Source organism: Triticum dicoccoides, chromosome 4A, assembly GCF_002162155.2.
Source record: "Triticum dicoccoides isolate Atlit2015 ecotype Zavitan chromosome 4A, WEW_v2.0, whole genome shotgun sequence".
Classification (NCBI taxonomy): Eukaryota; Viridiplantae; Streptophyta; class Magnoliopsida; order Poales; family Poaceae; genus Triticum; species Triticum dicoccoides.
Genome location: NC_041386.1, coordinates 732207126 through 732221400, shown reverse-complemented (window position 1 = coordinate 732221400; position 14275 = coordinate 732207126). Strand labels below are relative to the sequence as shown.

The following is a 14275-nucleotide window of genomic DNA, read 5'->3' as shown; positions in this document are numbered from 1 at the left end:
TTTTGACCAGTGGAACTATCCACCCGGTCGTGTTAGGTCAGCCCATACGAACATTTTAGAGCAACATCCGGGCCAAACTCACAGTAAGATCCCCTCCGTGTAGACCCGACACGTCCATTTCCCCCCTCCAGGTGCCGGCGGCGGCGCCGTCCGTGTGAGGGGGCACACCCCGGAGACGCGTGCCGCCTCTTCGGACATGCCAGCACACCATCCCGCATGTATGACGGCCCGGTGCGACACTCGGGTGGCATTGCTACCCCCCACGGCCCCCGTCCCGCCTAACCCTGTAGCATTTGGCCATGGGATCTAGCCCTTTGACTTTGCACGGACAGGCTTTGAGCAGTGGACCTATCCAACCGGTTGTGTTAGGTCAGCCCATAGGAACACTTTAGAGCAACATCCGGGCCAGACCGATGGCAAGATCCCCTCCGTGTAGACCCGACGCGTCCGTTTCCCCCCTCCAGGTGCCGGCGGCGCTGCCATCCGTGAGGGTGGCACACCCCGGAGACGAGTGCCGCCTCTAATTTGGACATGGCACCACACCACCCCGCATGTATGAGGGCCCGGTGCGACGCTCCGGTGGTATTGCTATCCCCCAAGGCCCCCGTCCCGCCTCTTCAGACATGGCACCACACCGCCCCGCATGTATGAGGGCCCGGTTAGACGGGAGGGTGTACCTGGGGGGTAGCAATGCCGCTAGGTGTTTCTTTGGGCCCTCCTACGGTTGTGGAAGCGTGGTGGCTAGCGCAGGCACCCGGCACGCAGCTCCGGTGTGTGCCCCCCATCTCCGGCGTCGTTGTGGGGCACTGCGCGGCGGCAGCAACGTCCATGAGGGGGGCAATAGATATACCATCTGGGTATGTTTTTTTGTTAGATAAGGCACATTTATGATGTGAAAAAAACAGGAAAAAGTAAATAATATAAATAAAAAAAATAAAAAAATAGAGATATGCCGACGGCAAGGCCGTCGGCATACCTGCGCACACGGCCACGGATCGATGACGTGCCTAAGGGCGCGGATCCATGACGTGGCAACATCCATGGGCCAAACCTATGCCGACGGCCAGGCCGTCGGCATAGATTTGCCACCCACGGACAGGCGAGCGACGCGGATTGATGACGTGGCGGGCGACGCGGATCGATGACGTGGCGTCTATGCCGACGGCCGCCGTTAGCCCGTCGGCGTAGACTGACGCCGTCAGAAGGCCGTCTCCGTCCAGGTAGCCGGGCCCACGTGCTATGCTGACGGCCTTCTCTATGCCGACGGCCACCGTAGGCATATTTCTAGCGACGCCGACGGGTGAGCTTTGCCGACGGGGGCCGTCGGCATAGATTGATATACGCCGACGGCTTTTCTATGCCGACGGCCTGGGCTTGGCTTTCTGGATAGGCCAATCTATGCCGACGGGGGCCGTCGGCATAGGTTTGGCCGTCGGCATCGCCAGTTATTCTGGTAGTGTGTAGTATCTAAGCAAAAAAATCATCAATTTGTCTTAAATGTGAGCGCAGGATATATATAAAGTTTGCCTTTTTTTTTCTACAGTGGCATGCATTTTTTTAAAATTGTACTATCATGCATTGTCTTAAGCATTTTCCCAGTCCTAATGTACTCTAATATCTGGATCTATAGTACTCTAATATTTTCAACACCTTTGGCTGGACTTTTTTTTGGTATTTTGTTCATAACTTTGCAAGTAAAATCTGGATATATAAAACATATAGTTAATATTTTTAGCACTTCCCATGGGGACCTGAAAGAATGAGGGCATAAACATCCGTAAACTACTAAGAACTGAATTAACGAGGACCAGCTCTGGTCCACGCATGCATGCACACGCATGCATAAACATGTACTCCCTCCGTCCGGAAAAACTTGTCATCAAAATAAACAAAAAAGAGTGTATCTAGAACTAAAATACATCTAGATACGTCCCCTTTTATTTATTTTGATGACAAGTATTTCCGGACGGAGGGAGTATTAGAGTACTATAGAATAATACTAGAATAATACACATGTATTATTCCTTGCATTTGCTTTGCTGCTTTTTTTTTTTACAAAGCTGCGAATTCTTTCTTTGCTCTCTGCGCACTCCATCCGTCATCATCAGATTCTTTGCTTGGTAAATTTAAATTTCACAAAGGTAAAGCTAAAGAAAATTAGGAAGGCGAAGCCTCTTGGCAGCGTCAAAGATTTCGCTTTGGGAAAACATTTCACAATCCATCCATAGTCAAGAGAGGATAGCAACACAATGGAAGCAACGGCGGTGAGCGTGGGCAAGGCCGTGCTGAATGGAGCACTGGGCTATGCCCAATCCAAGGCCGTAGAGGAGATCGCCTTGCAACTCGGCGTCGAGCGTGATGTGACCTTTATCACGGATCAACTGCAGATGATGCAGTCATTCCTGATGACGGCCGATGAGGAGCAAGGCCAACACAAGCTACTCATTACCTGGGTGCAGCAGGTTCGTGACCTGGCCTACAAAGTGGAGGACAGCCTCATGGATTTTGGCCTCCACGTGGAGAAGAAGCCGATCTGGGGGTGCATCCCCCGTGATCTGTGTGATCGACACCACATCGCCATTGAAGTGAAGGAGCTAAGGGCAAAGGTTGAGGACGTCAGCAGTAGAAACCTGCGGTACCGCCTCATCAAGGAAGGTTCGTCCAGCTCCAAGCCTGCTGCTGCTGCTGCTGCAGAAGAGCAGGCCAGCCTTGCTAGCGCGGAGATGTTTGGCATCGATGAAGCAAGGCTTGCCGCCGTCGAGGAGGGGAAACCCAAGGTGGGTCTCGGTCAGCTAGTCACCAGCGGAGAGGAGAAGCTTGGCGTGATTGCGGTATGGGGAACTGGCGGTGATCTTGGCAAGGCAAACGAGATCAGGAAGGTCTATGATAGCAAACAAGTGTTTGACGAGTTTGGATGCCGTGCTTGGGTTAGGCTGGTGCATCCTTTCGACCCAAAAGATTTCCTTCACAGCCTTGTAAGGCAGTTCTATGAAAATTCTTCAAAGGAAATTGAAAAGGCACAAGAAGGGACAACTGTAGGGGGCAACGTCCTGACAAAGATGGAGAATATGGGACAAAGTGATTTGATTCGTGAGTTTAATGCACATGTTACTGACAACAGATACCTTGTTGTGATAAGTTTCTTCCCGAGAAACAAGAGAGGTAGCAGAGTTATAGTCTCAACACAGCTAGCAGAAATTGCAAGTTTGTGCCCGGACCAGTGGCGGTGCCAGGATCAAAACCATGTGATGTCAAGCTTCACTAATAAAAAAAATTAGATCATAAACAGGAATAAAAACAGCATACTTTATTACAAACCAACATATCTATGGCAGTAGTACTTTGCGACGATGCATACATTGATATGTATGCATAATAGCATCAGTACTAATAGACTGAAATACATCGGTTTCAACATAAGTTATGAGACAATGGTACAAGAAATCATCGCCTATTCTATTGCGCAAATCAGACTTGATATATTTCATTGCGGAAAATGCTCTCTCAACTGTTGCCGTCGCCACTGGCAAGATCAATGCTAGCTTTACCAAAAGGAATACTAGAGGAAAGGTATTGTACTTCTTTGTCTCAACTAGTTTTCTGCAAAGATCACTAACCCCTTTCAAATTGGAGAGTCTTGAATCATCACGAACATTTTCACGGAAGTTATCAAGTTGGACACTAAGATCTTCAATCTTGCTTTCACTCCCAAAATCATCTGGATACAAACGAGCCATTGCTAACACTTTTTCTTTGTCAAAATTAGCAAACGAATCAGAAGGATCCAAAGAAGCCATCCCAAGAAGCAAGGCTGTGCTGCTTTCACTAAAGCGGTCATCAATCTCTACACGTAACATATCAATAACGGCGTACATCACACTTTGGTAGTAATTCTTATTTGATATGCCATCACTCTGAACCTTACGCTTTGATTTCGATCCTCGGGGAATATGCATAGCATCCATATCAGAAAGTTCAATATCTTGTTGAATGCAAAAATCAGTAACCTTTTTAATCATACCATCCCAACCTTGGTTTCTCATTTCCTGTAGCCTTCTTTTGGTTGTGTGAAGATACGACACGGCATTCACAATGTCCTGATCCTTCCTTTGCAAAGCAACGCTTAGATCATTAGTAATCCCAAGTATAACCTTCATCAAGTGCATCATGAAAACAAAGTCAAATGTTTGAATAGCGTCCAGAACACCTTTTGCTTTAATCCTATCGAGAGCTTTGCTGGCGTTTTGTGCATTATCATCAACAACTTCAATTACCGAGGGGAACATAACAATCATATTCAAGAGAGAGCTGAAATGAGAACCCCAACGAGTATCCCCAGCTCGTTTATGTCCAAGTTCTTGATTCAAACCTCTACCAGTTTCAAGTTCTCCATTCTGCAGTGCCGTCTGGACTCTTTTTGCTTGTTTCTCTCTAAGCATATCTCTATTCTTAAAAGAATTTCCCACTGTGGAGAGAAGAACACTCATCCACTCAAAAAGCCATACCACATCTTCATGGTTTTTTGCAACTGCAACTAGTGTGAGTTGAAGTTGATGAGCAAAACAATGGATGCTATGAGCAGACCTAGAATCTTCCATTACTAAAGTTTTCAAACCATTCAAATGCCCTTGCATATTACTAGCTCCATCATAGCCTTGGCCACGAATTCGAGAAGGGGTAAGGTTATGTTTTTTAAGCACTGCATAAATAGCTTGTTGGAGAGCAAGAGAAGTTGTTTCAGTAACATGAGAAAGGCCAATAACACGCTCCACTGAAAACCCCCTTTTGTCAACATATCTTATAGCAAGAGCCATTTGTTCCTTGATACATCACGAGATTCATCAACCAATATAGCAAAGTATTCATCTCCCAGATCTTCTATGATTGCTTTGACAGTTTCTATCGCACAAGCTTTCACAATATCTTTCTGGATAGTCGAAGAAACCAACTTTAAATTCTGAGGAGCATTCTTCAAAGCAACAGCAGCCACATCAGGACAACGTGCAACATACCACTCATAAAAAGTTAGAAAATTCCCCTTCCTTAAAGAAGACTCGCTTTCATCATGACCTCGAAATGGCAAACCCAAAACAAGAAGCAACCTTGCAATATCTATTGACGCAATCAGCCGAGTTTGGTACTCTATATTGGATTTCTTTGTTCCCTTGTGTAAGACAGCTCCAATGGATTGCTTCTGGTTCATTAGATCATCACATCTCTTCATGTTCTGATTATGAGTACTTGAAGGACCCCCAACATGAATATCCAATCTCTTTACATTATTCCAACTTTTCCACCCCTTTGTTGAAAATACATCTCCACCACCATGGCCTAGACTTTCATTCTGAAACAAATAGCAACAAAGACAAAATGCCGCATTTTCCTTTGTACTATACTCCAACCAAGACTTGTGATCCTTGAACCACTCTTCATTAAAACGACGTTGAACTCCACTGAAATCTGTTTGAAGGAAAGCATGTCCTGTTGGTTGGAACGGGCCTCTCAGGAGGTATGCTCTTCGCACATCATCACGTACTGGAAAATTGGTATGCGATTTGCAGGATCCGGCGGAAGATTAGATGTATCAACTTCCTCTTTTTCTTTAGCTGGGCGCGGCCTTGCATTGCTATTAATTAACACACGTTCCAAAGCGGCTCGAGCATCAATAGGAGTCTGTTCTTCCTCATTCACAGGTGATTGCTGCTGTGTGGTATTTGCAACATTTGAGTTGGACTGCCACTTCTTCACAAATTTATCCATTTATCAAGAGAATCACCTGACAAAATAAATCTATTGCTAAGAAAAGGGAAATATGCAATTCTTATTCTTAATAAAAATAATCTCCTACATCCTAAATCTTAATATTGCTAGTGAGAGAAAAACTGGAAAATAATGAACTGTATTGATGTTTTTGCACATAGAACAAACAAGTAGAACTGTAGAAGTAGAGAAAGTGGAGGGCCTTGCCTTGCGTAGTTGTGTTGGATCAGATACAGAGTGCAGATCGATGGATTCAGAGTTTCAGACGAGTTTGTGTGCAGCCGCAGGTGCGCTGCTCGCGGCTCGCCGGATGGCCCAACGTGGTCGTTCCTCACGTCTCACGTCCAGAGTCCAGCCAAAGATCACTGACGCCGGGAGTCCGAAGTCTGAAGGCGATGCGCTGCGGCGGCCGTCCATGGTCATTGGAGAGGCATGCGTGAAGGAGCCAACGAGATCACGTAATTTGGGGATCGATCAACTAGTGCGATCAGTTAACATCAGTTAAGGGATTCTGGATTCTTCTTGCGATATGGCCCAGTAGTGGCCCAACTAATTGTTACACAAGCAGAAAAATAAGAGAATAGACGGGCCTGTGTAGTTAAACATTGCTCGTTGCCTGGTTCAACTACGTGATATGCAGACCTGGGGGTCGATGTCGTAGGAAAAACCTGTGTAGTCAAGCGACTACACAGTTATAGGCTGGCTTCGCCACTGGCCCGGACCAACCGCTCCAAGTAACAGAGCTTAAGCAGCTGTCATCAGATCAAGCACTTTATATGTTCCACCAGGAGGTAATACTTCATCATGTGACCAGTATGCACTCTTCTTGTCAGTTCATCCTTTGTGAAAATCTTTTCTTGCATAGCAGCTTAATGATCCTCATAAATTAGACATATCCAAAGGTGCTTAGTAGCTGAGACTTGTTTGGTTTCGTTGCAATGAAATGTAGTCGGGGAGCCCATCCCTGATTTTCTAAAAAGGTGGTTAGTAGAATCTAAAAGATAAGAGAATTGTTTAGAGCAGGTGATGATAAATATGAGGGTAGATGCTAAGGTCAACACTAATACATATGCTTTATCTGTAGGTTATGCCTGCATCAGGTGTTGCAGAGACCGGATCGAAGACGGAAAAAGTTATCACTACTGAAAACAACCCAGCAATGTCCACAACAGAAATAGAGGAGCAACAACCAAAGAGTGCCGCTGGCGATACAGTTAATAACTCACCTCCCGGAAGGAATCTTGATCGCAGCATCACAAAGACAGTGGTTGATGAAGTGTTGACTGGGCGGGAAGCAGACCAAAATTATGTTATCAGTTTGGTTGGTGAACCAGAAAACAATCAAGAAACTAAGGTGATCTCAGTTTGGGGAATGGGAGGTCTTGGGAAGACCACTCTCGTTCGAAGCGCCTACCGAAGCCAACAACTTGGTGGCTGGAAGCATGCTTGGGTCACTGCATTGCGCCCATTCAACCCTACAGTACTCATCAGAAGTTTAGCATTGCAACTACTAGATCCTGCTGGAGCAACAGCAACCGGAAAAGAAAAGAAGGACATAGCATCAATGGGACTTCAAGAGCTGGTCAAAGTATTAAATCGCCTTCTAGATGAAAAGTGCCTCATTGTTCTTGATGATCTATCAATGAACGCAGAATGGGATTTGGTCAAAAGTTGCTTGAAAATGCTGGAAGGGTCATAGTCACCACAAGGGAAAAAAATATTGCTGAACATTGTTCAGGAAAAGACACCAACATGTATCATCTTGAAGGTCTGAAAGATGCTGCTGCACTTGATCTCTTCAAAAAGAAGGTACTTTCACTAAGTCCGATGTCTTTTCTTTCTGTTTGCATGAGCTTTTTTACGGTATTCTTTTGCATGAGATTGCCGTCAGACAATGTTATTAGGAGTTGTTTTAAGGTGTCTAGTCATTATTTTGTCTTCTGCATTAAGACATAAGATTGAGAATACTAGACAGTGGTGGAGCAGCAAATTGTCAGAGCCTGGGCACTCCGCAAACTAAAATAATCCACTTTGTTTTACAAAAAAAAACATGTTTGGACAAAAATGTGTATTACTAAATCCAGTAACGAAAAAGTAAAAAAATGTGATAATGTGAAATTACTAATAATAATGCTGAATTTGTTCGTACCTCCTGGAGGAAATTGAATTTTGTGTTTGAAAATTTACATATTTACGAGACATGTGACACCGTATTTTTTTCAGAAATGTTAAAACATTTGAGACGTAGTTTTCACCAATTGCCAACAAAATTTGGTTTTCACTCTCTCGTCCAAGCTACGGCGCATGCACTGGCCGTCTCGCGCTCGTGGTCCTGAGCACGCGAACAGCCAGCGATCAACTTGCCTCCACCCTCCAGGCTTCTCCGTTTTTTACGACTCCTCTACCTCATCTTCAGCCAGGCAATGGCCCGCTACGGCCCAAAGAGCAAACAAAATGCGCATGCTGGCTAGTGGTAGCTAAGGAATAAGGCTTATGTGTCCAGAGTGCGTTCTAGTTGGCTGAGTTATTTTTTTTCTAAAAGGAGTCGTTTTTCATTGTCATTCTTGAGTGACTTTGGCTGCTTTGCAAGCTCACCAGAGGTAACGTACACGCAGAAATCTAGCCTGGCACGTGCCCGGGGTGACCGGACGGTAAAATCGCCTATGTCACTAGACTTACATTCCATAATTTTGCATCATGGTGTACTCTTATTAAGAGTGGTTGGCTACCTGCTTATATTTTAATCAATAAGCAAATACACACGTGCTTTTATCAGCATTTATATGTATTGATAAAGAAGGACAGGCAATAGGCTGAAAGAAATGCACATAATAGAACAGTTTAACCGGTGGCGAAGCCAGCCTATAACTGTGTAGTCGCTTGACTACACAGGTTTTTCCTACGACATCGACCCCCAGGTCTGCATATCACGTAGTTGAACCAGGCAACGAGCAATGTTTAACTACACAGGCCCATCTATTCTCTTATTTTTCTGCTTGTGTAACAATTAGTTGGGCCACTACTGGGCCATATCGCAAGAAGAATCCAGAATCCCTTAACTGATGTTCACTGATCGCACTAGTTGATCGATCCCCAAATTACGTGATCTCGTTGGCTCCTTCACGCATGCCTCTCCAATGACCATGGACGGCCGCCGCAGCGCATCGCCTTCAGACTTCGGACTCCCGGCGTCGGTGATCTTTGGCTGGACTCTGGACGTGAGACGTGAGGAACGACCACGTTGGGCCATCCGGCGAGCCGCGAGCGGCGCACCTGCGGCTGCACACAAACTTGTCTGAAACTCTGAATCCATCGAGCTGCACTCTGTATCTGATCCAACACAACTACGCAAGGCAAGGCCCTCCACTTTCTCTACTTCTACAGTTCTACTTGTTTGTTCTATGTGCAAAAACATCAATACAGTTCATTATTTTCCAGTTTTTCTCTCACTAGCAATATTAAGATTTAGGATGTAGGAGATTATTTTTATTAAGAATAAGAATTGCATATTTCCCTTTTCTTAGCAATAGATTTATTTTGTCAGGTGATTCTCTTGATAAATGGATAAATTTGTGAAGAAGTGGCAGTCCAACTCAAATGTTGCAAATACCACACAGCAGCAATCACCTGTGAATGAGGAAGAACAGACTCCTATTGATGCTCGAGCCGCTTTGGAACGTGTGTTAATTAATAGCAATGCAAGGCCGCGCCCAGCTAAAGAAAAAGAGGAAGTTGATACATCTAATCTTCCGCCGGATCCTGCAAATCGCATACCAATTTTCCAGTACGTGATGATGTGCGAAGAGCATACCTCCTGAGAGGCCCGTTCCAACCAACAGGACATGCTTTCCTTCAAACAGATTTCAGTGGAGTTCAACGTCGTTTTAATGAAGAGTGGTTCAAGGATCACAAGTCTTGGTTGGAGTATAGTACAAAGGAAAATGCGTCATTTTGTCTTTGTTGCTATTTGTTTCAGAATGAAAGTCTAGGCCATGGTGGTGGAGATGTATTTTCAACAAAGGGGTGGAAAAGTTGGAATAATGTAAAGAGATTGGATATTCATGTTGGGAGTCCTTCAAGTACTCATAATCAGAACATGAAGAGATGTGATGATCTAATGAACCAGAAGCAATCCATTGGAGCTGTCTTACACAAGGGAACAAAGAAATCCAATATAGAGTACCAAACTCGGCTGATTGCGTCAATAGATATTGCAAGGTTGCTTCTTGTTTTGGGTTTGCCATTTCGAGGTCATGATGAAAGCGAGTCTTCTTTAAGGAAGGGGAATTTTCTAACTTTTTATGAGTGGTATGTTGCACGTTGTCCTGATGTGGCTGCTGTTGCTTTGAAGAATGCTCCTCAGAATTTAAAGTTGGTTTCTTCGACTATCCAGAAAGATATTGTGAAAGCTTGTGCGATAGAAACTGTCAAAGCAATCATAGAAGATCTGGGAGATGAATACTTTGCTATATTGGTTGATGAATCTCGTGATGTATCAAGGAACAAATGGCTCTTGCTATAAGATATGTTGACAAAAGGGGGTTTTCAGTGGAGCGTGTTATTGGCCTTTCTCATGTTACTGAAACAACTTCTCTTGCTCTCCAACAAGCTATTTATGCAGTGCTTAAAAAACATAACCTTACCCCTTCTCGAATTCGTGGCCAAGGCTATGATGGAGCTAGTAATATGCAAGGGCATTTGAATGGTTTGAAAACTTTAGTAATGGAAGATTCTAGGTCTGCTCATAGCATCCATTGTTTTGCTCATCAACTTCAACTCACACTAGTTGCAGTTGCAAAAAACCATGAAGATGTGGTATGGCTTTTTGAGTGGATGAGTGTTCTTCTCTCCACAGTGGGAAATTCTTTTAAGAATAGAGATATGCTTAGAGAGAAACAAGCAAAAAGAGTCCAGACGGCACTGCAGAATGGAGAACTTGAAACTGGTAGAGGTTTGAATCAAGAACTTGGACATAAACGAGCTGGGGATACTCGTTGGGGTTCTCATTTCAGCTCTCTCTTGAATATGATTGTTATGTTCCCCTCGGTAATTGAAGTTGTTGATGATAATGCACAAAACGCCAGCAAAGCTCTCGATAGGATTAAAGCAAAAGGTGTTCTGGACGCTATTCAAACATTTGACTTTGTTTTCATGATGCACTTGATGAAGGTTATACTTGGGATTACTAATGATCTAAGCGTTGCTTTGCAAAGGAAGGATCAGGACATTGTGAATGCCGTGTCGTATCTTCACACAACCAAAAGAAGGCTACAGGAAATGAGAAACCAAGGTTGGGATGGTATGATTAAAAAGGTTACTGATTTTTGCATTCAACAAGATATTGAACTTTCTGATATGGATGCTATGCATATTCCCCGAGGATCGAAATCAAAGCGTAAGGTTCAGAGTGATGGCATATCAAATAAGAATTACTACCAAAGTGTGATGTACGCCGTTATTGATATGTTACGTGTAGAGATTGATGACCGCTTTAGTGAAAGCAGCACAGCCTTGCTTCTTGGGATGGCTTCTTTGGATCCTTCTGATTTGTTTGCTAATTTTGACAAAGAAAAAGTGTTAGCAATGGCTCGTTTGTATCCAGATGATTTTGGGAGTGAAAGCAAGATTGAAGATCTTAGTGTCCAACTTGATAACTTCCGTGAAAATGTTCGTGATGATTCAAGACTCTCCAATTTGAAAGGGGTTAGTGATCTTTGCAGAAAACTAGTTGAGACAAAGAAGTACAATACCTTTCCTCTAGTATTCCTTTTGGTAAAGCTAGCATTGATCTTGCCAGTGGCGACGGCAACAGTTGAGAGAGCATTTTCCGCAATGAAATATATCAAGTCTGATTTGCGCAATAGAATAGGCGATGATTTCTTGTACCATTGTCTCATAACTTATGTTGAAACCGATGTATTTCAGTCTATTAGTACTGATGCTATTATGCATACATATCAATGTATGCATCGTCGCAAAGTACTACTGCCATAGATATGTTGGTTTGTAATAAAGTACGCTGTTTTTATTCCTGTTTATGATCTAATTTTTTTTATTAGTGAAGCTTGACATCACATGGTTTTGATCCTGGCACCGCCACTGAGTTTAACAAACATAAACTGACCTTATTAGGCACAGGACTTCTTTCAGAAGCCACAAATTGAAGTGAGATTGAAAAAAACATATTATTTTCCTCAACAGTTATTCCTTAATCCAAGTATTTAACAATATTAAATTATATCTATGTTAGGTGTTTAAGGACAAGGCAGGAAAGGTTAATTTGGCCCTTGATATGGAGGAACAAGCAAAACTTATCTTAAAGAAGTGTGACGGGCTTCCCCTTGCAATATCAACTATAGGTGGATTCCTAGCCACTAAGCCTAAAACTGCTGTTGAATGGAGGAAGATGCATGGCCGTATTAGTGCTGAGTTGGAGATCAACCCAGAGCTTAGGACTATAAAGACAGTCCTTATGAGGAGCTATGATGGCTTACCCTACCACCTCAAGTTGTGTTTCTTATACATGTCCATATTCCCGGAAGACTACATAATTAAGCGCAAACGTTTGGTGAGGCGATGGATCGCAGAGGGTTATTGCAAGGAGATGCATGGCATGACAGCAGAAGAAGTTGGTGACAGCTACTTTGATGAGCTTTTAGAGAGGAGTATGATTCTGCCAGGAGAAGGTGTAAACCATTATAGTGGAAAAGTTGATTCTTGTCAGCTTCATGATATCATTCGTGAAATATGCATCTCGAAGGCTAAGGAGGAAAACCTTGTTTTCACACTTGAGGAAGGATGTTGTTTGAGCAGTACACAAGGTCCAATACGTCATCTTGTCATTAGCAGCAATTGGAAAAGAGATTCAGAGGTGTTTGATAGTCTGCTGGACTTGTCGCATGTGAGATCGCTGACCGTGTATGGAGAATGGAGACCGTATTTCATCTCTGAGAAGATGAGGTTCCTCCGAGTACTCGATTTGGAGGACACATTACGGCTAATAAATCACCATCTCGATGAAATTGGTCAGCTCCATCACCTCAGATACCTCTCTGTACGAAATTGTGTTTATATTTGGTACCTTCCTAATTCTATTGGAAATTTGAGCCACCTCCAAACACTGGATATCAAAGGAACACATATATTTGAACTGCCAACAACTATCACCAAGCTTCACAAGCTACAACACCTCCATACATCTGGTGTTCTTTTGAAAACAGCAAAGGAGGATGACATGTTTTATCACGAGTATCACGGCTGGCATAACCGTCAGTTCCAGTATAATGGAGGAAGGACATGTAGCTGCACATATTTGCATTTCCAGAGAAGAAGGTGTTCTGTGCGGGCTGTCCTTTGGCGATCGCTAGTCAAATCACCTTGGAGTGCAGAACATTCAGAACTTTGTTTGAACATGCATGATCTATTCAAGCTGCACCGCTCTTTCTGTGTGTATATACACAGTGGACGTGATAATGGTGTTAAAGCTCCAAGAGGGACTGGAAAATTGACGTCCTTGCAAACACTGGGTGTTGTCAATGTTTCAAGGGGGGAGGAAAAAGTCATTAAGGAGCTCAGTGTACTTACTCAGCTGCGCAAGCTAGGTGTGACTAAAATCAACAAGGGAAACAGGAAGAAGTTGTGGTCTGCCATTGCCGCGCACAAGCAACTTCGTTCTTTGACAGTGCATGGCTATGATGATATAGATGGTTGTTTGGATGCGGATTTGTTGCCACCAAAACATCTGGAGAGCCTCAAGTTGGTCGGCCGCCTAGACAGAGTACCGCATTGGATGCATCACCTACAGAGTCTATCAAAGTTGGACCTAGAGCGCAGCAAATTGAAGGAAGCTGTTGACATACAAACCCTCGGGGATCTACCAAACCTCGCAGTTTTACGACTAGGGGACGAGGCAATTTACATGGTTGGTCTGCATTTTCTAGGTTCATCCTTCCCGAGCCTTGTGTTGCTCGAGATTTACGAACCATTCAACCTCGACTTTTTGATGTTTGAAAAGGATGCAATGCCAAAGCTTGAGCTGCTACAAACAAATAAATACCTGGAGATGAAGGGGCTACAACTTCTGATGAACCTCAAGGAAATTCGGATGGGTGGTGAGTACATCGATTATATAAAGATAGATTTGCAGAAGCAGTATGCGGAGCATCCAAATCTCAAGAACATCAGCTTGAAGCTGATTAGCTGATTAAGTACGCTTCTTCCCCTATGTAATGAATAAGGCATCAAGAGCAGTATGCGGAGCATCAGTAAGCCATTTCCTTGCAGCCATATTTGCCTGAATTATTACCTTTCTTTTCCTTGTAATATTGCTTGGGGTCGTCTATGTGTGCCGTACATGTATGCATCTCTGGCTGGGTTATGTTACTTTAATTTGTATCCTTTTTTTTGAGAACTGATGACAGTGGGGGAAATCCCCGCTGACTTTATATTAAAGTGTTAAAGGGTTGGTACAGTCCCAACAGTCCAGTCCAGTCAGCCTACAACCCTACTACACAAG

General features: G+C 43.9%; 1 pseudogene; it reads left to right on the top strand.

Moving 5' to 3' along the window:
• Positions 1–2249: 2249 nt before the first annotated feature.
• LOC119284299 lies at positions 2250–13963 on the top strand (annotated as a pseudogene).
• Positions 13964–14275: the final 312 nt, after the last annotated feature.